Here is a 23,076-nt window from a genome sequence, read left to right as displayed (position 1 = left end):
GGATATTTATAGGTAAACAGACAAAAAGAAAGTAAAATAGAAAAACAATTACATATATTTTAATTTCTCAAACAGGGTTCCTCCATTTGCACTATATTCTGCATTTTGATTGCCCGTTCGTTGTTTTTGGGTGGTTCTGTAGCTCTCCACCACTGTGCAATGATGGCTATTGCTACGAGGATCCCTAAAGAAATAGATTTTGTGACAGCGAGATCGCTTCCAACGCTTCAGCGTCACACAGTCGGTGCCACACTATGATAAAATGCAGTTTTATTTCACGTACAAACACTAGTGTAATATATATAGCCAGACCCAGAATGATTGTATTTTGGAACTGTTCTAGATCATATGCTTCTTTGTTCCTTCAGCATTTATGCATCTGGTAAAGAGGTTGCTTATTGTTATTGTGGTTTTAAATAATTTCTCGGACGATAATATAATCAATATAGACAAAAGTATTGAATTAGCCACATGTTTGAGCTCAGTGGAAGGTACCATATAGTTTTATTCAAATACTACCATTCCAAAGGTGAAGTATTTGGATCCTAAATTCTCTGTCCATTTAATGCAACCCTTAATTTAGTTGAGTGGTCAAATTTCTATTAATTTCCAATATGTTCATCTAGTATAAGCTCAACTAGGCATGCGAAGCATGAAATATTTAGTAGATTAGCTACTTATCTGTCTGTATTTAAAGAACTCACCAAAGATCCCAATGTAGTTCTTTGTTGTATCTCAGTAGTGCTGATTGTTTCTTTTCTCTCCAATATGCGGTTGGCCTCCAGATCCGTCTTGTTTGCCCACCATGTAATTTAATGAGGCTTTTGTATTTGTTCATTGTAGCCCTGAGGAAGTCTTGGGTGAATGCCCATATAAGATGAAACATGTGTTGGCTTTGTGGCTATCATTTGTTGAAAAAAGAAATTGAAAACTACTGAAAATTGAAGTACTTGTCTGACAATACTTGGCATAATGAATCAAGAAGAACAATTGGAGAAGACCACTGTGTGGATTTATCTTTTTACGTTAATATATGAGTAATGCTCGGGACATTGATCTTGTTTTGTAAGTCATATGCGTGTAGGCTTAGCCTGCACTCATTTAACAATGTTGGGTGGTCGTTGTTCAATGCCTCTGTGAGCGGTCTCATACATGACAATTGTGCTAATACATTAAGGTACATCAAATTGCACAATCAGTACCCTGTCACCTGCCATTTTGGTTATGTAATCAGTAATGTTTGAGGAATAAGGATTTTCGGAGTTTGGGAATGGCGTTTTTCCTAAGGATTTAACCGTGGACAGATAACCAGTGAAATTCAAATTCCGATAAGAACCACCGTGCAGATGAGCTATAGTGTTTGGATCGTGAAATGCAAGAAGTTTTTCCACCTGTATAAAAGAAGAAATTAGGTTATTAAGCTTAGTGAAGATTTTTTTAAATTACAGGGGAGACATTAGAATTGAAATGCACACTGATGCAAAATTATAATTTTTACCAAATATGTCCATCCAATAAGGGAAAGCAGTATGTGCTACCAGGATTGGAAGTACTATGCAGAAGTCCCCAATAAGGTTGTACAATGTAATTTGCACATTGAAGAAACCTGCATGTTTACAACATAACCAATGGAGCAGTGAGCCCAAATGAACAGCCCCTCCATATTGACCTAAAAAGAGTAATTCCAAGAAAATGATAGGCACTCACAACCAACACAAACTGCTCAGGGGTGCGACCATATGGCCACAATGTAGAAAAAACACAAAATAGTGGTGGACCGACAACAGATAGCCCTGCAAATAGTAGAGTGGAGTGATCTGACCAGAGTACAGGTTCTGGCTCATTCACCACCATATTGGTCAAGTGTGTAAAGACAGGATCCAATTGGTGTGTAGAACATGTGACTAACTGCACAAACTGGATTGCTGCTAGATCACGTATAAGATTCCTAGTACGCAGGAATTATCATCCAGGCAGATATTAAACTCCCCATGGCAGTGTAAAATTGGCTGATTGAAGGCTATGGAAGGCTGCAATTTCCAGGATAGGTAGCATAACTTCCATAGCGAGCCCAAGGGGCCGAAATATGATGAGGCCAGAAAATGTAAAAGAATTTGAAAGTCTACAGAGAACAACAGGTTTTTACATTCTATAATATTAAACAGGGAGACCCTACATTCATACTGCTTTTTGAAGATAATAGCAACCCCTCCCCCTTTCTTCCCACTTCGATTGTTTCTAGTGAACGCACAATCAGGGGGAAGGGCCAATGCAATATCCAAGCCACTGTCCTCGTTCAGCTACGTTTCAGTGAGAAACAAGGCTGCGGGCTATTGTTCCTCCAGCAAGGCACACAGTTCTACACTATGTTTTGCTAGAGATCTACAGTTCAGGAGAAGAATCAGCCAGGGAGACGTAGGCTGCTTTGGGCCACCCCAATACCTAATTGCAGTGGGAATAGGAAGATTTGCAGGCACTGGGGGCCTTCAGCCTAAGCATATTGGGTATCAAGCCTGTACCTACATGATTGACATTTACTGGCAGGGTCCATCGAGTGCGGCAGGCTTTCCATAGAGACTGAATGAGATTTAATAGAGTCTCTCTAGTATAAGAGAAGCCTTCGGGACTAAAAAAGGGCAGGGGTTCAGGCCACTGGACCCATCCGGCCATGGGCAGGTGCAGACAGCCTTGCCACTGGCGTGGCAGTGGTGCGTCCACGCACCGGGCCTCAGTAAAAGGAGAAGTGGCCGGACGTAGTGAAAATAGCTGAACTGTCAACAAAATTGGGGCCACTTGCGTGCTATTGGCTGGCATTAAACAAGGACAGAAGACAACCAACTTCCTAATTGGCACCCAAGGCTCTTAATTGTGCAAATGGGCAAATGCCAGTAAAATCGAGGGAAAATCAAAACAAGCATTTGCAAGGCAAATAGGTCTCGCATTTGTGAGTTAGAGCTATTGACGTTGTAAATGGCAAAGTTTTTTACCTATACATTTTATTTTTGGAGTGAATGTATGTAGTGTGCAATACCCATTGGCAAGGTCCTGCACTTCATATTTAAATATACTGAAAGACGAAAAGTGTGCATTGTGTCAACAAGTGCTTGGCAGGTACCTCATGGGTGAAGAGTCACCCTACTTTACACAAAAATATTGTGTCAGCCGGTGAAAATGCGCCCTGTGTTACCTGATGCTGAATGCGCCCCTGCTTTCCACTGCACGCGGTGAGTACGCACCACAGGCTGGAGAGAAAAGGTATCACCCCAAAGATTGGACTGAAGAGGTAGGGTTGGAGGGCTTTGCCAGGGCACAACAGGTGCCAGCAGCCAAAAGAAATCCACGCCTTGCTTAGGAGGAGTGGGGCAAGGAAGTGGGTGGAGTGCTAAAAAGCTAACCAGTATAAACACTGCCAAGTTAATGCATCACACCCTAGTACCACAGTGACCCCGAGAGAGTGGAGCCCCCAGAGCAGGGGTGGTATACAAGAGAAAAGCCAGACGGAGTGTGGAGAGGGGGTATAGTGTGGTGTGGGCCACCACACAAGCCACAAGAGGTCTGCAGTCTCCAGCCAGCGTCTTCAGTGGACTCCTTACCCCTGGCATATTCATCTGATCATTGGCTCATGGAAGGTACGGGACGGGATACAAATTTAGTGGCATTCGTGGTCCAAGTCCTGTTTCCTCTACAATGTTCGCAGAACTTAGAGCAAAGGGTCGTATCTGTGGAAACAAGGACGGTGATCTATGGCACATAAGAGGGGTATTGTTAGGGCCTAGGAGAGAGGCTGTTAGAACACAGTACACGTAGTGCCTTGGTCGACACAGCGTCTTTTCTGAGGAGATGCTTAAACCCTAGGAAGGAGGCCCTAATGTTTACAGCCCCCACTAACTTCCTGTTGTTCTGTCTTCTCCCCAGCCAACTTCACTGAGGTACCCAGAGGTGTGACCGTCAGAGAGGGGGATGACACTGAGATGCCCTGCGCCTTCATAGCCAGCTGATCAAGCTCGTACTCCCTGGAGATCCAGTGGTAGTACCTGAAGGAACCAGCCCAGGAGCTGGCGCACAGCTGGTGCTGAGCGCCCCTGGCAGCAGGGAAAATGTACCACACCCACTGCCCCAAACCTCTGTTCACTCTGCCCAACCCACATAATTAGCATAATTTAACTTTGCCTACTTATCATAGTGCAGATAATTGGGTCTACCAAATAAAGAGAGTATTGCAGGGAATTGAGACAGGAATTTCAAACTTGAGGCCAAAGTAGCTGAGTTGGAAAATTCTCCCATTCAGCTGCATTAGAGAATTTTTCCAACTCGGCTACTTTGGCCTTAAATTTGATATTCCCATCGCAATTCCCTGCAATTTTCTATTGATTGAGTGACCCGTATATCACCAAGTTTCCACCAACACTACCATTCATCCTTGGTATGCAATAGATACATTTGCAGCACAGCATCTATTTCAGACAGGTGCATTTTATCACTTTTACGTGAGTTGGGTACATGATCAGTTACTATGCATTCCATGTATATTTCTTCAACATTTCTCCTTAGCCACTCCACCAGCGTAGAAGGACTGGGACCTCCGACCCTTCCCTAGCTCTGCGTCCTGATTCTTCCTTCATCTTTCATGGAAATGACTCAAAACCCATTTGCTTCATCCTCCCAATGAGTCCACACATGGCGATCTGTAGTTGCACTGTCCTCTTCCAATCTCACTAATGCAGGTCCCGTTGTTTGTACCATGGGTCACCCTCCCTCATGTCAAAGTCCACCTCCATCATGGCACCGGTAAACACGCCTGCCATCCGTGTGCTCCATCCCGAGACGTAGTCCCTGGCTCCCTGACCGCGGCACCTCACAGCAGCACTCCCTAACCCTCGCCAGCTCCCTAGCCAGTCAATGGCAAGGCTGCTGCCCCGCCGAGCCTGTCTGTAGATTCCCGTGCACCGCGCTACTACAGGAGAATCCAAATCAGAACCAAGCAACCCACCCATTTACTTGCGGAAATGCGGTACAGTGACTTAAAATGCATTACTAACGCGAGATGTGTCACACTTGGCAGGGCTGAAAATGCAATTGCCGGGACCGTCCCGGGATAGTGAATTACCCAAGACCGTCTTCAACATGCCGGGGCAGTCCAGGCAAATACTGCTTACAATATTGTCTGCCATATCCAAATAAATATATCCTGTGATAAGTGGCTTCTGGGATACCTCTGCATGAGCTTACATTGCCAGTGGTACTTATGCACTCGAAATGAAAAGAACAGAAGTACCACTGACACCTGACAGTAGAGATTTCAGTTGCCCTTATCCAATGATTTTTCTTTCAAGCGGTCCCAGTTTACCCTTTCTCCAGGGCTTTCTGCAATCAATCTTCGAGAGAGGCCTTGCACACATTAAGCAGGCTTTCTCGACTGCCTTTGGAGCCCTTCGGCCCTGTGGGTCTGCAAAGTTTATAAACTTAAGTGCTTGAAACAGCTTCACAGGTCCAGGGATGTATTATAGACCTGGGGTCAGCATTCTCTTCATAGTATTGTATATGTTAGCTAGGACATTTTTAACAGCATCAGGCAGGTCCTCTCTTCTTCAGTCTCTGGTACCTCTCTCTAGCTGAGATTATTTATCCAGTAGTTTCTTGAAGCTAAATCCGTATGTAATTGGTGAAAATCCACAAACAAATCGGTTCACAGTTTTCCCAGGAAGTATTTTAGGGAAAGTGATTTACTTCCTGTTTCAGTAGTGTGCTTGCTGCAAATCCTGTTGCAGACTCCTTTGTATCGCAACAGGAACCCAAGAGGAAATTAGATGTTACATGGCACAATTACGTGAGAAACAGGGAACTCAGGCACAGAAAGAAAATCAGCCATTTGTTAACACTATTGCTAAAGTGCAGTAAGGAAATTTTCCAACGTACAAAACAGTCAAGAAATGTTAATACCCAAATCCGAAGCTTCCATTGATTTTGTCTTACATGTTACCTATATGTTGCATATCTGTTGTTTGCAGTGTTTTCTTAAAAATATAGTAAAGTATTGGGTTTTGCTGGCTGTCACGATTGACAACAAAGGACTGTCATCAGGTAACACAAGGAGTTAAAGCATGTTTAGATGTAAGTGGTAAAACTATCTCCTTAAATCTTACATCCCACATTTGAACTGTGATATATATGCTGCATAAATATTAGAGGAACATTTACAACTGACTTACCAAATGTTTTAATGTGATAATTTCAACACAACATCTTTTTTTTCATTTATGTGTCGACGCACATGCTCCTGCAGTTTAACTAGAGTACCACAGCTACCATAGTGATTTAAGGTAGCTTAACACCTCACGAATAAGAAAAAATAGGAACACTCCACAAATTCTGAAAACAAGGCAAATACCAATCAATTACAACTGACTTTGATCTGGCAATAAACCAGTATCACTAGACAAAAAGGTGACCATTTTAGGTGAATTTTAAATTTTTCTTGCAAGAGAGAGGTCAATCTGCTAGAGGCAACAAACTAAAATGACGGAATAAGGCAACTGATGGATTTCCTACACATTTCATGCACTGACACCACACAGAGATAACTGGCACACCACAAATGACTCTAACCTCCACACCCAACGCACACATCACATTAAGGACGTAATGCTATACAAGAATCCAGTTCTGTATGTGATTCTTCACATATTACATTTTATGAAAGCTCCACACATCCCATCCAGTTGCTAACCTCATGTCTGCTGATGTAGCACACCTCAATATAACTTAATTATTCTCCATCACTATTAACGTTGCCCCATACCACTGAAATACCAACATGCTTCATTCACTTTCAGTCAAGCGAAGGGCTAACTACAACCTACTACTGCCCTAAACAGAAAGAACATGCCCTCTGACTAATTCACCATACTCCATATGCATGGAGCACAACGCAACAAATAACTTACTTGACAATCCTTCCACACCCACACAGCTTTACACACAAGGCCAAAACTCCTCTCTGCCTTCCCGGCAGTCTTATCTTTTAGGTAGGTTAGGAAGGTAGTAAGTTTATTTGATATTTCTTAAAACTATTCAATTAACATACACTCTAATACTTAGCGTATCATTTAAACAATAACATCTTTAACACAGCATACTTTCGCACTCTTGGGGAGACAATTAAAACGTCGTAAATACAATCGGATTATTTCCTCAGATCACCTTCCAGCAGCTTGCCAGGCTGCACCAAAGCTTAAAGTTCAAGAGTATGGGGTTAAAGTGCTAGTACATGTTTTGTAGACTAAAAAAATTAAATCTAAATAGTAAAGAATTTCACTATGCAAACATCAATCAGTTCATACCACAGGTGCGCATCGCCAAAGGTATTGAGCTGCAGGGCAGTAAATGTAAAGTGCATGAAATATGAATTTTAACTGCATGGGGCATGGTTTATCAACTAAAATAGAACATATATAGCTAACATCATCACTATATAAAATGAGATGTGCTAAAATCAATCAATTCATATTACTTCTCAGCAAATTTCAATGGGCAGAATGTAAAGTGCATAGTATGACAGTACTGAATGATAATTATAATGGCCCAAGTATTTCACCTGTTGCCTTCTGACAGTGTAGACTCACTGCTAGTGTGTCCATAAACTTCACAAATCGGGCAGTGAAGCCTGCTGTTTTTTCCTTGAAAGCAATGGTTGATGGCTTTCTGACATACCTGAATAGTAAGCAGTCTTATCCTTATCAACTACCTCTCATCCAACAACATGCCATGAATAAACCATGTCACCTTCAATCAAACAAATCCAGAATTGTGCATCTCATACATCCAATAACGAATCAGCCCACAACCATATCCCATTCTGTTGTAAACCTAAGACACCCAGCTGTGCACACTCAAACAACTCACATCAATATAAAGTCCATACCAATTGCAAATATTCACTTCACAAATGCCAAGTGGCATAATATATAGTTACCATTACATCTTAATTTACAATTCACCTGCTAGTTTTCTCATGAAAAATTAAAAAAATAAGATACAGTTTGATCAGTTCCGACTAAGGACAATATAATGAGTTGGCTGAAGAAAAAAGACTAACTGGTCAAAACACTTTTTACACCTGATCGCTATTTTACGTTTTGCTGTAATACCGCACTCTCAAGGATGTTCTCCATGTCGCTTTCACCAGGTGAAAGTGATATGGAGAATATAATTAAGTCAAAATACTGCAGAATTCAGGTGTACAAATATTGATAATCCCTCATTCTAAAATCTAGAACTCAGAATAAGGCAATATATTTTCACCAGGTAAATATCGTTTGGTCCAATATTAGATTGTAAATGGTTGTATGATATTATAACGCATGCCTTTACCACGCATGCGTTACAACGAGAATACCATTAATACGCATAACCTTTACCACGAAAATGCCTTTACCACGCATGCTTTTACAACGTTTTTTGTTTTAAACCAAGCATGTTAATGGCATATTCTTGCTAAAGGTTATCTCCAATCCCTTCCCCAGTTCCATATACTGCTCCGATTTCCACCCAGAAACCCTTTTATTAAATACCCCTCCCTTTAACTGTAATATTTTACCCCTTCTCTACACAACCCCCTCATCCCTTATTTATTTATTTTTAAATACTAATATCCCCCTTACCTCTCCAAGCTCTCCTCTCCAAGCTCTTCCAATGTCATGTTGCACGTCTTAAAGAGGAACCAGAAGTGTCTTTCCGGTTCCTCTAACGACGCCGATTTCCTTCACATCGCGACTTTAAATGGTGAGTTTTTTTTGGGGGGGGGGTGACCCCCCCAATCCCCCTTTTTTCGCCCGTTTATTTTTTTGGGTGGGGAGACCCCCAAGCCCCCTTACCTTTACCACACATACCTTTACTTCGTATCTCGTAGTAAAGGTATGCGTGGTAAAGGCTATTTGTGGTAACCACGCATGCATGGTTAATGTTATGGGTGGAAACAGCCGCGTTGTAGTGGCCGTTTCCCATTGTAAATCCACCCACCCCTCAATAAAAGCCTAAGCTGCGAATTTGTTGCCTCGTAGTTAACGCCTGGAATTTTCAAATAGATTTGGGTTCTCGTTATTCACTCTCATGACCCTGTGGTGAAGCCTTGTTAAGAAAATTGAATCAAACTAAGCAACAAACTGTAGAATTAAAATGTGTGATGTATTCCACTGTAGCATGTTAACTTTGGAAACCTAAGAACGTTTCTGTATGTAGACGGTGGAGGTGGAAGTGCTCAGTAGGGATGGATAAAGAGTCTTGCTTAAATACAGACTCTGCATCTTTGCAAATTTGGTGACGAGAATAGGATGGTTGGATAATGATTGTAAGAATTTGGATCATGGTTGACTGAGTGGGAGCCCTGGTCAAGCAGCAACCACAATCTGTGTTGGTGTAAGGCATAAGCAAACCTAAAATTAACCTGGGCTCAACCTCCTAGCAGCTTGCCAAAAAACAGTAAAGCTCAATTTAGAGGCAATGTGTAAAGTATTTTTGCAACACTTCAAACAGTAAAACAGTGAAAACACCACACAAAAATGATTTTTTTTTTTTAAAGTAAATGGGAAAATAGTGCCTAAATGCAAAAAAAGCACCAACCACAGCTCTCGGGTTGCGCTGGACAGGGTCAAAGTCAAATGTTCAGGTCAACTGCGATGTGGCACAGTTTGGATACAGTCCCAGATTAGTCCCACCGCAGATTTGACATCTCAGGTATTGTGCCAAGAGTCCTGTTTGCATTGGAGTGAGCTGGGGGGAGCAAGCAGAGCACTGCGGGAGGCTCTAGGTGAAAGCAAAGAGCATCCTGGGTTTCACAGATGGGTGGGCTGGAGCTTCACATTGGCAGTCCCCCGTGAGTGGTCAATGCTGCAGTACAAATAGACGACCTGGCAGTGGATCACGCTGGTTTTTGGTGCGAGCAGTGCAGTCTCAGTGGGAACTGTCCCGTTTGTGGTTGAAAAGATCCCAAAAGCTTGATTTAAGCACCCTTCTGCCACACCAAGGGACCAGGGCCTGAAAGGGGTAATCAGTCACAATATCGAATTTTAAATATCGATATGGCAAAATATTGAGTTTTAAATATCGAGTGGACATAATATCGAATTACAAAAATATAGTGGTGCAGAATATCGAAATGATGGTAAGAAATATTGTTTTTCATAATATCGAAGTTAGTAATATCAACAGTCATAATATAGTTGTTACAAATTTCAATTTCTTTTTAGTGTTTTAGGTGTTAGTATATGTGCTAAAAGTATGTATTATTTCTGTAATGTATGTTTGAATTTTTAAAAGTAATGAATTTTATGTTAAATAATTTTTCCATAATTTAATCCTGTAGCGGGTTGTGGGTTTATAGGGGAATAGGGTGGGATGTAACTTAATTATAATATTTTTTTTAGAATTATTTAGAATTGATTATTTATATGGTAATTCGTTTTTGCGTAATTTAATTCTCTAGCGGGCTGTGGGTTTATAGGGGAATAGGGTTAGAAGTAATTTAATTGAAATTAATTAATTAATTAATTAATAATGTAGTATTTAATAATTTATATTGTTAAACAAGGTAATTAATTTATGATTAATTAATTATATATTGATTAATAACACATCATAAATAATTGGTAATCATGTTAATTGTGTTATTTTTTATTAATTAGTACCTAATTAGGTATTAATTATTAATTTGTAAATTTGTTAATTGTCTACTTTTTTTAGGAGTGGGTTGAGGGTTGATAATATGGGAGTAGGGTAGGAAGTACTTTAATGTAATTTTTTATTATTTTGTATATTATATTTATTAAAAGTTATTGTTTAGTGTTAATTGTGTGAATTAATTTAGATTTGATGGTTATTAATTTTATTGTTAATTGTAATTAGTTAATTAATTAATTGTTAATTAATTATGTTACTTTATTAATATTTTACAGTATTGTAGGTGATGTTTATAGGGGAAAATGGTGGGAGGTAAATTAATATTTAAAAAGAATTACTAGTTAATAAATGTTAATTATATTGCAGGAGTGGGTATACTAAATTATTCCCTACGCTATCCAACACTTTCCCTACTGTTACACTTGGTGGAGTGGGAATAGTAATTTTTACCCTCCCACTATCCAACACTTTCCCTACTGTTGCACTCGCTGGAGTGGGAATAGTAATTTTTACCCTCCCGCTATCCAACACTTTCCTTACTGGTGCACTCACTGGAGTGGGAATAGTGATTTTTACCCAACCGCTATCCAACACTTTCCCTACTGTTGCACTCCCTGGAGTGTGAATAGTAATTTTTACCCTTCTACTATCCAACACTTTCCCTACTGTTACACTTGGTGGAGTGGGAATAGTAATTTGTTCCCTTCCGCTATCCAACACTTTCCCTGCTGTTACACTTGGTGGAGTGGGAATAGTACATTATTCCCACCCGCTATCCAACACTTTCCCTACTGTTGCATTCACTGGAGTGGGAATAGTAATTTCTACCCACCCGCTATCCAACACTTTTCTCTACTGTTGCACTTGCTGGGGTGGGAATAGTAATTTTTATCCACCCGCAATCCAACACTTTCCCTAATGTACCACTCGTTGAAGTGGAAATAGTAATTTTATCGTTTACGCTATGCAACGTTTTCAGTATTGTTATATTTAATGTAGTGTACAATATTATTTTTAATAAAAATATGTATTCTAATGTTTAAATTATTATATATAATGTATTTTTATATTTATAATATAGGTTTATTTATATATGTATATGTAAATATATTTTAAATTATGTTTTTAACATTTTATAATTAAAAATATTAATTATTTTTTATATTATTAAGTTAATATATATAATAAAAAATAAAAACGCATGTTTATTTTTTTACATTACATTTATTATTTATTAATTTTAAAGTTTTTTAATTATTTTTAAGTATGTTTTACTTAATTATATTTATTATTTAATTCATTTTATATTACTTTTAAGACATTTTAATAAGTCGATCTTTTAGCAAACTACATTATTGACAACGATATTTAGGATTCAATATTTTTGTACTTACCTGTTTGTAGATAGGAAGTCGATATTCTGCCATTCGAAATTTTTACCTCGATATTCTGGCAGCTCGATATTCTTCTCCTCGATATTCTGTCAGTAATCCCCTGAGAGGCACCACTTGGATCTGGGAGCTGTTTGGGGAGATTTTTATGCCCCTGAGGCTCAGATCAGGAGGCCAGCAAACGAGCCTTGGATTCACTCTGGAGTCCTGGGTTCAAGATGAAGCTTTAGGTCAAATTCTTCTTCTCTTAAGAGCTCAGCAGACTGAAAGTCAGCACAACAGGGCAGCAGTTTCTTTAGAGCAGCAGTCTGTAGCATCACAGTGGTCCTTCTTCATGGCAGAGTATCCACAGGTCCAGAAGTGTACTGAAGAGTTGGTGTCTGAAGTTCTACTTTAATACCCTGATGCCTTGGTTCTGGATGGTGGGAAACAATTCTAGACAGTGGATTTGAAGTGTATTGAATTCCCTGCTTTCTGTGCCCGATCCCCAAACTGTCTGAAGTGACACTGCAGGGTCGTTAGGCCCTTTGTGTGAAGGCAGAGGACAAGCTATTCAGTTGTAAGTGGAGCTGTGCTCAGCTTCACCTCCCCTTCTTGACAGCTGCTCGCCTAATCCCTCAATTGTGTGACTATCTCGGAGGAATACACAAAACCTATCTGTCAGTCCCAACCAGTCTAGTGACCTAGGCCAGATTATAGGCACAAAAGGGCTAAAGGCATAGAAACGGAAACTTACTAAAAGGGACACTTTTATCATTGTGATCACAAACCCAACTTAAATATTAAATAGGGCTCGTCACCATAGTTCCAAAGACACCAAACATGACACAACTTCCAGGTCCCCATTGAAAAATACATCTAATTAAATGTAGTAAGGAATCCCCAATGTTATCCTATGGCAGGGCTAGGCCTCTCAGTAGTGAAAAACACATTTAGGAGTGTTTCCTCACCAGGAGATGTAAAACTTAAACGAACATGTCAAACCTTTTAATTACACAGTCACATGCCCTATGGGCTACCTATGACCTACCTTAGGGGTGACATATGTAATAAAAGGGGAATTTAAGGATTGGCAAGGGGGTTTAAATGGTAAGTAGACATGGCAAATAAAACTGCATTCAGGCTGCAATGACAGGCCTGGGACATATTTTAAGCGCTACTTAATTGAGTGGCACCATACGTGCTGCAGGCCCACTATCAGCATTTAATTTGCATGCCCTGGGTATATGGTATGGTACTCTACAAAGGAATTATAAGTAAATATAATATGCCAATTGGGTATAAGCCAATGTAACCATGTTTAGGGGGAGTGAGCACCATTACGTTAGCACTAGTTAGCAATGGTATAGTACACAGAGTCCTAAGGCCTTCAAAAATTAAGTCCAGCAAAAATGGAGGCAATGAGGCAAAAGGTCTGGGGGAAGACCACACTAAGGCTGGCAGGTCTAACACATGTCCCTCCCCAGCTGAAGTAGGGAGAACTACCAAACCCCTTGAAAGTTCTCATAACTAAGGCAGAAAAGCTTGGAGACCATCAACATTGGTGTGGCCTGATCCAGGGCATTAAAGTCCAGTCTTTGCAGGGAAATGGACCACCACAACAATTTTGGATTCTCAGCCCTCATTAGCCACCTGAGGGGCCTGTGGTCTGTCTGAACCCGGAAGTCAGTCCCAAATAAGTATGGTCTCAGCTTCTTCAGTATGCGGACCACAGCAAGGCTTCTATCTCCAGAGCACTCCACCTCTGTTCCCTAGGAAGTAGCCTCCTAGAGATGAATGCTACAGGTTGATCTAGGCCCACCTCATTCAGCTGTGATAGTACTGCACAACATCATGCTGTGAGGAATTAGTTTGGACAAAAAAACTCCTGGGAAAAGTTAGGTGCCTTGATCACAGGGGCTGTGCACGTAGTCTGTTTTAGGAAGTCAAAGGCTTCCTGCCAGACCTCTGTCCATATCACCTTCTTGGGCTGCTTTTTGGACATCATCTCAGTCAAGGGGTTAAAAATTGTGCCATATCCCTTGACAAACCTCCTGAAATACCCAGTGAGGCCCAGGAAGGCCCTCGCCTCAATTTGAATTTGAGTTTTTGGGGACGCCCAGGCCAGGATAGTCTCTATTTCAGCCTATTTCAGAGGGGCTGCACCTTACTCCGCCCACCAGGTGTCATAAGTACGCCACAGACTCCGGTCTGATCTGGCACTTACTGGCCTTGATAGTCAGGTCTGCCTGTCGCAGAGCCTGAAGCACATCCTGCAGGTGAAATAGGTGTTCCTGCCAGATGTAGCTGATGACAAGTATGCCATCTAAATATGCAGCACTGAAGGGCTCCATCCCGGCTAGACCACTGAACGGTGGCAGGGGCATTCTTGACTTCAAAGGGCATCTCCTTAAACTGAAATTGGGTCTACGGGGTACAGAAGGCTGGCATCAAATTAAAAGTGCTCATGAACTTGGCAGCCCCTTAACTATCAATAAGCTCCTTAGCTCAGGAGATGAGTGTGCATCAGTCTCAGTTGCAGTCCAGCTACCGAGGAGAGTCCAGGGATCAACTGGCTTCATCACTCACAATTTCTGCCCAGGATGGAATTACACATGGTAGCCTCTTGGTCATACCATTCCTTCATTACCTACTAGCTTGCCTCCAAGTACTCGTGAGCCTTCTTCCAGAACTTGGCCATCTGGGCCTGTATTGAAGAAGTGTCACAGGGCACAACTGTCATTTGCGCACACTTTGTTCGACCCCAGGGCTCTTTGGTATTAAAGAAGTGGCCACAGATGGTCGTGCAGCCCCTTCTGTAATACAGATAGCGTTGGCGCACATGTTGCATCAGCACTATCCCAAGAGGTCATTTCCATATTTGCATGGGGCATGGCCGGATGCAGAGGAGGGAATTTCCTTACCTCTGTGTTTGTGCCATAGTTTGGTTTTGGGTGCAGAGGTAAAGAAGATGTCAGGAGGTGAACTGACAGTTCACCACAAAAAAAAGTGGCACACTGTCAGTGTCCCCTCCGTTGGCAGCCCATTGGATGGGGTCAAAAGGGTACTATGGACCACACAGATATCTCCTTGCAGGTGTGTAGTCATTCATGCACCTGCCTGAAAAGGGATCTCTCTCACCTTTGTAAAGTGCAGGCAGGTGTCACCTGCACAGTGAAACATGGATGGGCTTTGAAGCAGTCACTTCATAATTCACTTTAATGCGCTTCCCTATGGGCAGAACGAGTTCACGGCTAGGGCAGCGCATTCAACCTAATGGAGCACACTTTCCCTGTTTGCACACGGCACACCGTTTTGCTATTAAAGCTTGTAAAGCGCACGATTACCCTAGGGTGTCCTGGCGCTAAGCACTGAATACCTGCGAGGCAAAGATCTAATATGTTATGTTATTAAAGCTTGTAAAGCGCACGATTACCCTAGGGTGTCCTTTGAAGGTTCAAACAGGAAAAGTACACCCTAAATGTAATAGCAACACAACAAGATGGTGGAAGGAATGCTGAACAATGTCAAACATTCACCCCCAGTCACAGATCTGGGTTAAAGCCATTGTCTTTCTCCTCTCCATTCCACCCCGGTTTGGGCCCAGCCATATGCAAATCAGTCTTGACCCTGCTACTCATGAGAACATTCCAGCCCAAACTGCCAGGCCAGGTCCTCACTGGACCAGAAAACAAGCATCCTGAGACAGGTTTTGTGGTATCACCACTCATCAGCCAGACTAGCTTGAATTCAGTGGCAAATTGGTCACAGAACTCACGTCTGGGCATACCCTTCCCACTTAGGGTCTCCCAGTAAAAGTGCATCATGAAGGGTATGAGTGAGGCCCATCTGAAGTTCTTTCTTTTTAAAACCCTTCACGACTGGCATTGGACCCCAACTGAACTGAATAAAGCAGGTCACCTTCCGCACACGCACTGCTGGAGATGTGTGAGTACTCACTGCGATACGACGCATATACTCTGTGAATGTCCCTCAATTCAACCTTTTTGGTCATATGTTGGATCAGTCTTGAGGGTCTCAATGCCTCTGCAGATACCACTCACCCCCTCAGCTATTCTCCTCCATGACACATGGAACTCACCAGAGCTCTCCCAACCACAACGCCGTCTCTTCCACACAACTCTGGACACAGCCAAGATATGTATCCTCAGCCAATGGAGATCGCCAGCTCCCCCATCACTGGATGCCTGGCTAGTGGCCTTGACCCCTAACCTGCAAGACCAGACCCCCCTGTTCCTCAAGACATGGACACCCTTCCTACTGGATGAGAACAACGGTGGGCACTCTGTCCCGGGTGTTCCAGACCCCCATACCCCAATGACCTATGCAGGTTCTCACTGAAACGCATAGCCGACTGTCGCTATTATCAGCACACAGAACACTTATTTGCCATATCACACCCCAATCAACCCTCCTCTCCTACCTTCACTAGTACAATACCGGACTCTACCCTCATCCCCAATACTACCATATCCCATACCATCACGCCCCATTCCTCCGTCTCCCCCCTCCCCGATACCCCCCACTCTACTCCCCAGCTACCCCCACCTCCCCCCAAACACTCATGGACCCCTACCCTCACCAGCTCCTTCCCTGCCCCCTCACAAGAATCCCCTCTTACCCCTCCCCACAACCTCTTCCCTTCTTCCCTGTGCCTCCCTACCTCTCTTCTCCACCCAACCCTCCCTCTCCACAACCCCTCCATGCCTCCTTCCATCTTCCTCCTCCCCCTGGATGTGCAGACCTATCAATGGGTGAAGGGCACCTCCCCAACACCAGAGTCAGCAGATGAGGCTATTAGCTTCACCAACCCGGTCCCCTTTATTTCATTTTTTTTTCTTTATCTAACTGTATCCCTGTGCAACATCCCCCCCCAGCACTATCAGATCCACTAGATAAATGGCCTGGGGACCAACCCAATGTCAGCGACACTGGCCTTTCAGAGTCCTATATTCCTCCCTTACAAACTATTATCTCCCACCCCAGGTCTCCAGTGTTGTGTAGGAGCACCTTTCCATGACCCACCGCATCCCCCAAATAAACATCGCTCCTAAATTCCACATCCCACGACTCCCTACCTGCACCTCCCTCGTCCTTCTTACTGCTATGTAAATATCCATCGTGATATATAATGCCTATTCTTACTATTGTATTACTTCTTCACGTTATTATATCTGAATGAGAGATGCCAGTCAACCATGTTGTACACTTTTATTTCTTGCTTAATAACACTTGCAACACAAAAAACAAAATTGCATGATGGGAGGAACAGAGGGTGTTTGACTACAGACAGACTGGGCTCTTTCGGAAAGGATCACAAACTCTTGCCCAGTGAAATGCTGAGGAGGCATCCTTCACAACCTCTGACCCTGGCAAAGTCAAACCCCCCAACCATCATTTTCCCTGTGCTCACCTCCAAAACACCTTGGGTGCTGCAAGCATGTCCACTGCAAGAAGCACTATGCTGTAAGCTCAATAACATTTAAATACTGTGCAAGATGCCGACCCCAACCCAGCTGTACCCAGCAACAGAGGACAAATTAGGGGGGGCCGTTTAGGGCTAGAGGGCCACAGGAGGCAGAGTATGGTCAGAGTGGATTAACCTAAATTTCAATTTGTTTTCTATCATTTTCAATTTTGATCAGTCATTCACTATTTTTTGTTCTTTCACATTAGCTGTGGTAGTTTACATTTTACCAGCCTCTTTAAAAAACGTGGGTTTACACAACTGATAACATAATCCACATGCAGTAGCTTCAATCTACAAAGGAAAATGTAACATGACATTGTAATTATCTATTTGGAAAAATGGCCAGGCAAGTTAAATGCTCTTGGCTGATATCTGCTGAGCTTTGCCAGCTCCATTTTAACTATTGCAACGGAACTTAGATTTCTGTCAAGGTTATCTGAGCACCGCAAAGCACTGTAAATGAGGCATTGGTTGCTTAGAGCCATTAAAAATGGCAAAAGTGCTGGCTCAAACACTATGGGGGATATTTTCAAGAAAGGGCGATAATTATCGCCAACCTAGGTTAACGCAAATTTTACATAACGCTGTCTATCGTGGGAAACTAACGCTGTGTTAACGGCGTAATCTCAACACGCCGGCAACAGGCGATAGTTTTCCAATAACGCATCAAATGTCTGCATTAAAATTACCAGGACGTCGATAAAAAAGGAAACCCGAACGTGAAAAAAGCAGCGATGGGCCCAAGGGCAATAAAAACATCAGCGATAAGCAGCACCAGGCTTGCTATGCCTACATCAGGCGGAAAAAATCACCATAAAAGCTGCAAAAAAACAAAACCCAAACATCTGAAAAGCACCATGGAGGAAGCTGGCCAACCAGAAACCCACAACCCCCTCCCCCCCCCCCCCCCCCAGAGGACCAGCCAGGGACCTTGGGGAAGAAGAAGGGCAAGGAGAAGAAGAAGAGGAAGCCGTGATTCAGTCCGCAGGAAAACAAGATCCTCATTACGGAGGTGATAGAACACCACCAACAACTGTTCATCACCTCCACTGTGTCATTGGCAACTAAAACACAATATGGCAGTCCATCTTGGCCAAGGTGAATACAGTCGGAGTGAAGAGAAGGAAAGTGGACGACTGCAAGAAGAGCTGGAATGTGAAGCGCAAAACCAAGCTGAAACTCGCTAACAAACGGAAAGCAGCAATGCAGACTGGAGGTGGGAGTCCAGCGCCACAGCAGAAGCTGGATGAGATGGAGGAAATGGGTTCCATAGTCATCATTGGGAAGACGGTGGCAGGAGTTGGGGGACCAGACACTACTCAACATGACCTGACCCAACAGCAACAGGGTGAGTAACGACCAGGGACTGGGGGGACGGGGGAAGATGGGCACAATGGTACACATGCACAATTAAGTATAGCACAGTGCACACCCACAATGACTCTGGATCATGTCCCTGATCTCCTTGGCATACTGCAGCACATATAGAAACAGCAAGTAGTCCCCCGCTGACAATGTGCCCAGAGGGGGCCCTCCCCACACATCACTAATCTCACAACAAGCCCATGCACATGTGCTGAACCCAGCAAAACTGCGGGTCCATGAGCCACACTGACAATACAAGTGACACTGCATGACGATTAGCATGACTGCAGTCCAATTATCATGACATGGTGCACGCCACAACACTGAGGTAGCTGAGTGTGGACCACATCCGTAAAGGAGCAGGTCACACTCTGACACATCCACGTGCACAAACATCCCCTGACGTCAACCAGACATCTGCAGACAAACCATGCCCAAGAGTCCCAACTCCCACCAAGAGCCCAAATTACCCAAGGGCACACCGCCTGAAGGGGATAAGGGCCAGCAAAATCAGAGCTGCAGGGGCGACTCTCCCACAATGCAGCACACACACACATAAGAATCAGAGCACATCAACATTGACAACAATGTGGTACAAACTGCAACACTTTCACAACAGAACAGAGGACACAACTGCTGCCGCTTGTGTGTAGAAACTGGACAATCACATTTGGCATAGCAGGAAACTGTGAGATGATAATGTACAAGTACAACCTCACATCCCTGATGGTGTAGAAATAGCCACTGTCCCGCATCAAATAGGCATCTCCTCCCAAACAGTCACAATGTACATTGTCATGCAGTCTGTTTGTAAACTTGTTCAATGCGTGAACATACATGGAACACACTGTTAAACTGCATCTCCCCTTTACATTGCAGAGGGAGAATCAACAGCTCCAGCAGAGCAGACCGTATATCTCTTCACTGATGATGAAGAAGACCTCCACACCTCCGACACGGATGCCCTCCAACAGCTCATGGACACCCACAGCACCCTACCCAAAGGAGCAGGGCAGCCGAGCTGCATTGAGGTGACCCCACCCCCTGCACAGACCACACAGCAGGAAGCACCCAACACCACGGTTGTTTCCCAGGACCTCCAGGACCAACACATTGCATTCCAACACCATGTGTTAGAGGGCCAGAAAGATGGCTGATCAGGTGCGGATGGGGTTCGACCTCTGAGAAGTCAAACTAGATGCCTTAGGTGGGTGTCTAAGTCCCATCAGGGACCACTTACAGTCCCTAACGGACACCCACAGTCCGCTCCATGCTCTCCAACAAGCCATGTCTGACATCGCTGGAGTCATGACTCTGAGACAAGAACAACTTTCTAGTCAGAGTGGCTCCAGCGATGTCAGCTGGGAGTTGGGACACATACGGAGAATCATGGAGAACATGGAGTGGATGCAGATGGAAAGAAAGGCTTCCACGGCTACATACCAGCGAGATGTAGCTTGGATCTTCCATGCCCTGCAGATCCTCATCATGGCATTGCTGCCACAAGGCCTGGCGCAAATGAATGCTGCTGCTACTACTCCATCTAAATCTCGGCCCCCTGATGTGTCAGTGCCTCACAGTGCAGCAGACAATCCACCTCCGGCCCCTGATGTGTCAGTGCCACACAGTGCTGCAGACAAAACACCACCACCCACATGTGAGGCACATCACACATCAGAAGACGATGATGTGGATGATTCTGTCTTTGTGGTAAGAAGGAAGAGTTAGCATTCATCTCCACCATATGGCCTGTTTCAGCTTGGTTCTGCCCTCTGCATCATGCCCTGGAATAACACCTTCTTCTGTCCCCCGATACACTCTGCCACACTCACCTTGGCCCTCGGCATGGACTGCCATATTTGGTTTGGTTACCAATGACACAGCAATCAGACTGCAGACTGAACTCTTACTCTTCCGATGAACTGGTCAAACCCTAAAGGACTCTGGCTGGCCCTCCACAGGGCAACAATGTAAAGTGGGGTTTGCATGGCCATGTACTGGTCAAGATTCAACACTCTACCGAATGTGATTAAAACATTCTAATTCACACAGATGTGTCATGTCTATGATCAAGCAAGTATATGATTGAGGCTAGGCCTTTGGCTTATGCCGAGGCAATAAAGATACACACACAACAGTTGGCATGTATGAGTCAAGACTCCGAGCGGTCTTGTGCTCTTTTATTTATCCATTTGGGCGAGCCCGCCCTACGGGTGCATGCTTCGTTGCAACATTGTCAATTAAAGGCTGGATGGCACCGACACTACAACAGAGACACACGCCATACTTACTTTTGTGGCCAGCCCAGTACTGAACCACGCCCAGAGCCCCGGGCCATTTCTTCATATTCCTCACATGCCTAGGCGTGGGCCGCCGCCGTGGCACTGGGATGTCGTGCGCTTCGGAGTACGTCTCCAGACATTCCACTCAGGCTTTCCAGTGGCCTGCCTGGGACGGGGGCTGCCCCGTGACTGTGAAGGGCTCCAGTGGTGTTACCGAGGACATGCTATTGGCTGCTGGAGGTGGACTTGTGGGGTAGCTCCAAGGGACTATGACTTGCGTTGCACTGAGGTAGGCCCACCTGAAGAGCTGAGCGGTTGTGCGGCCTGTGATGATGCAGAAGGCCTGGAGGCTTCACGGTGACTTGTGGTGAACAGAGGTAGTGGCACCTGAGACAAGGCATCCGGCATGAGCCTACAGCCATGTGGCGATGACTTGCGGTGCACTGAGGTAGTTCCACCTGAACCGCTGAGCGGGTGTGCAGCCTGCGATGTTGCTGTAGGCCTGGAGGTCCGGACTGGATTTGATTTGTGTGAGACCTGCTGGACCGCAGTGTAGACTGGAGGGAGAAGTCAGCACACACAGAACTCCACTTTGAGGTGCCACAGGGTGCTCTGGGGGCCTGTTGCGCGGAAGCCAGTGTTCAGCCGAGGAGGCTGCCAAGCTCGCAGCCTTGAAATCAAGGAGAGGGGGCTCTTTTCTCCAAAGGGAAGGGATAGAGTATACAATAACTGACAAGTTAATAAAATGTTTCTCTTTGGGTGAGGCCTATGTTCAACCAATCACTCAACAGACTCTCATACTTATATACCATACATAAAGTACTCACAAATGATTAAGGCACTTATAAGTCGATTGCTTATTTTAGTCAGAGACTAGATATATTTTAATCAGTATAAAAACATTTTTCCAAATTTTTATGACACACTGATTTTCAATCACATCATTAAAAACACAAAGATTCATATACATAAAAAACACATAAGTTCATATACATGACAAATATAAAAAACAATGATGTAAAAACGCAACTCAAAAAAGGAGACTAAAAAAAGACAATCCACTCTGTCTTTGGCATGTTAATTTGGACATATACATAGAAAGCATAAAGCATGGATCTACATTCCCTGTCTGTAACTCAAGCTGACTTTTCCAAATTTAACACAACTTTATTTGTGGGCGTCTACGCATTTCAGTGGCAAATTTGCAATAGAATCACCTTCCTCGGGACATTAACATTTTATCTCCTTTGGTTTAAAAGTGATAATGTATCAACCGGTGGAACCGCACTCAGTTATAGGATCTTCAACTCGCTGCGACTGATAGTTGAGGATGAATAATTCATATGATCTCTGTATCCTTTCCTACAAATCTTCTTAAAAGTGGTTTAACTCGAATAATTCAATCTGGTTCAGAAGTCATGGACCCTTAAGTTGGTGCATCCAAGACCTTGTCCCAGAATCATCAGGTCTGTTTAAAAACGAAACTGTCTTAAATCATGTTACGTCTTCTAATCACGGGAATCTGTGTTTTTCCGGCAGTCCTAGCAATAGCGAAATTTGTTCTTGGCTTTTAATTCCAACGATGCTGCGTCCCCTATCGTTTCTCTTTCACCGGGATTGAAGATTGCACTAGCACGTGGTGGGCCCTCTTAGAGACACGCCAGTGGCGGTAGGTGAGCAGTGAGGCCTGGGTGCGCAGGGGCGGACAATCACTGCTGGGTGGTCCTGGGGGTGGTGGCGGGGGGTGTTGTGGCCCTCTTGGGTCTCCAAGCTGCATGATTAGTAGCTCCATGGCATCTGTTTGTCTTCAGATGTGGCTCTGGGCTGGGCTCCCTTTATTCTGCAGGTTTTTGTCCTACTTAAGACCAGAAAAAAGCAGGTCTTAAGTCCCTGC

The sequence above is a fragment of the Triturus cristatus genome, chromosome 11, assembly GCF_964204655.1.
Source record: "Triturus cristatus chromosome 11, aTriCri1.1, whole genome shotgun sequence".
Classification (NCBI taxonomy): Eukaryota; Metazoa; Chordata; class Amphibia; order Caudata; family Salamandridae; genus Triturus; species Triturus cristatus.
The sequence above is the reverse complement of the archived record's forward strand: the minus strand, read 5'-3'. Positions refer to the sequence as shown.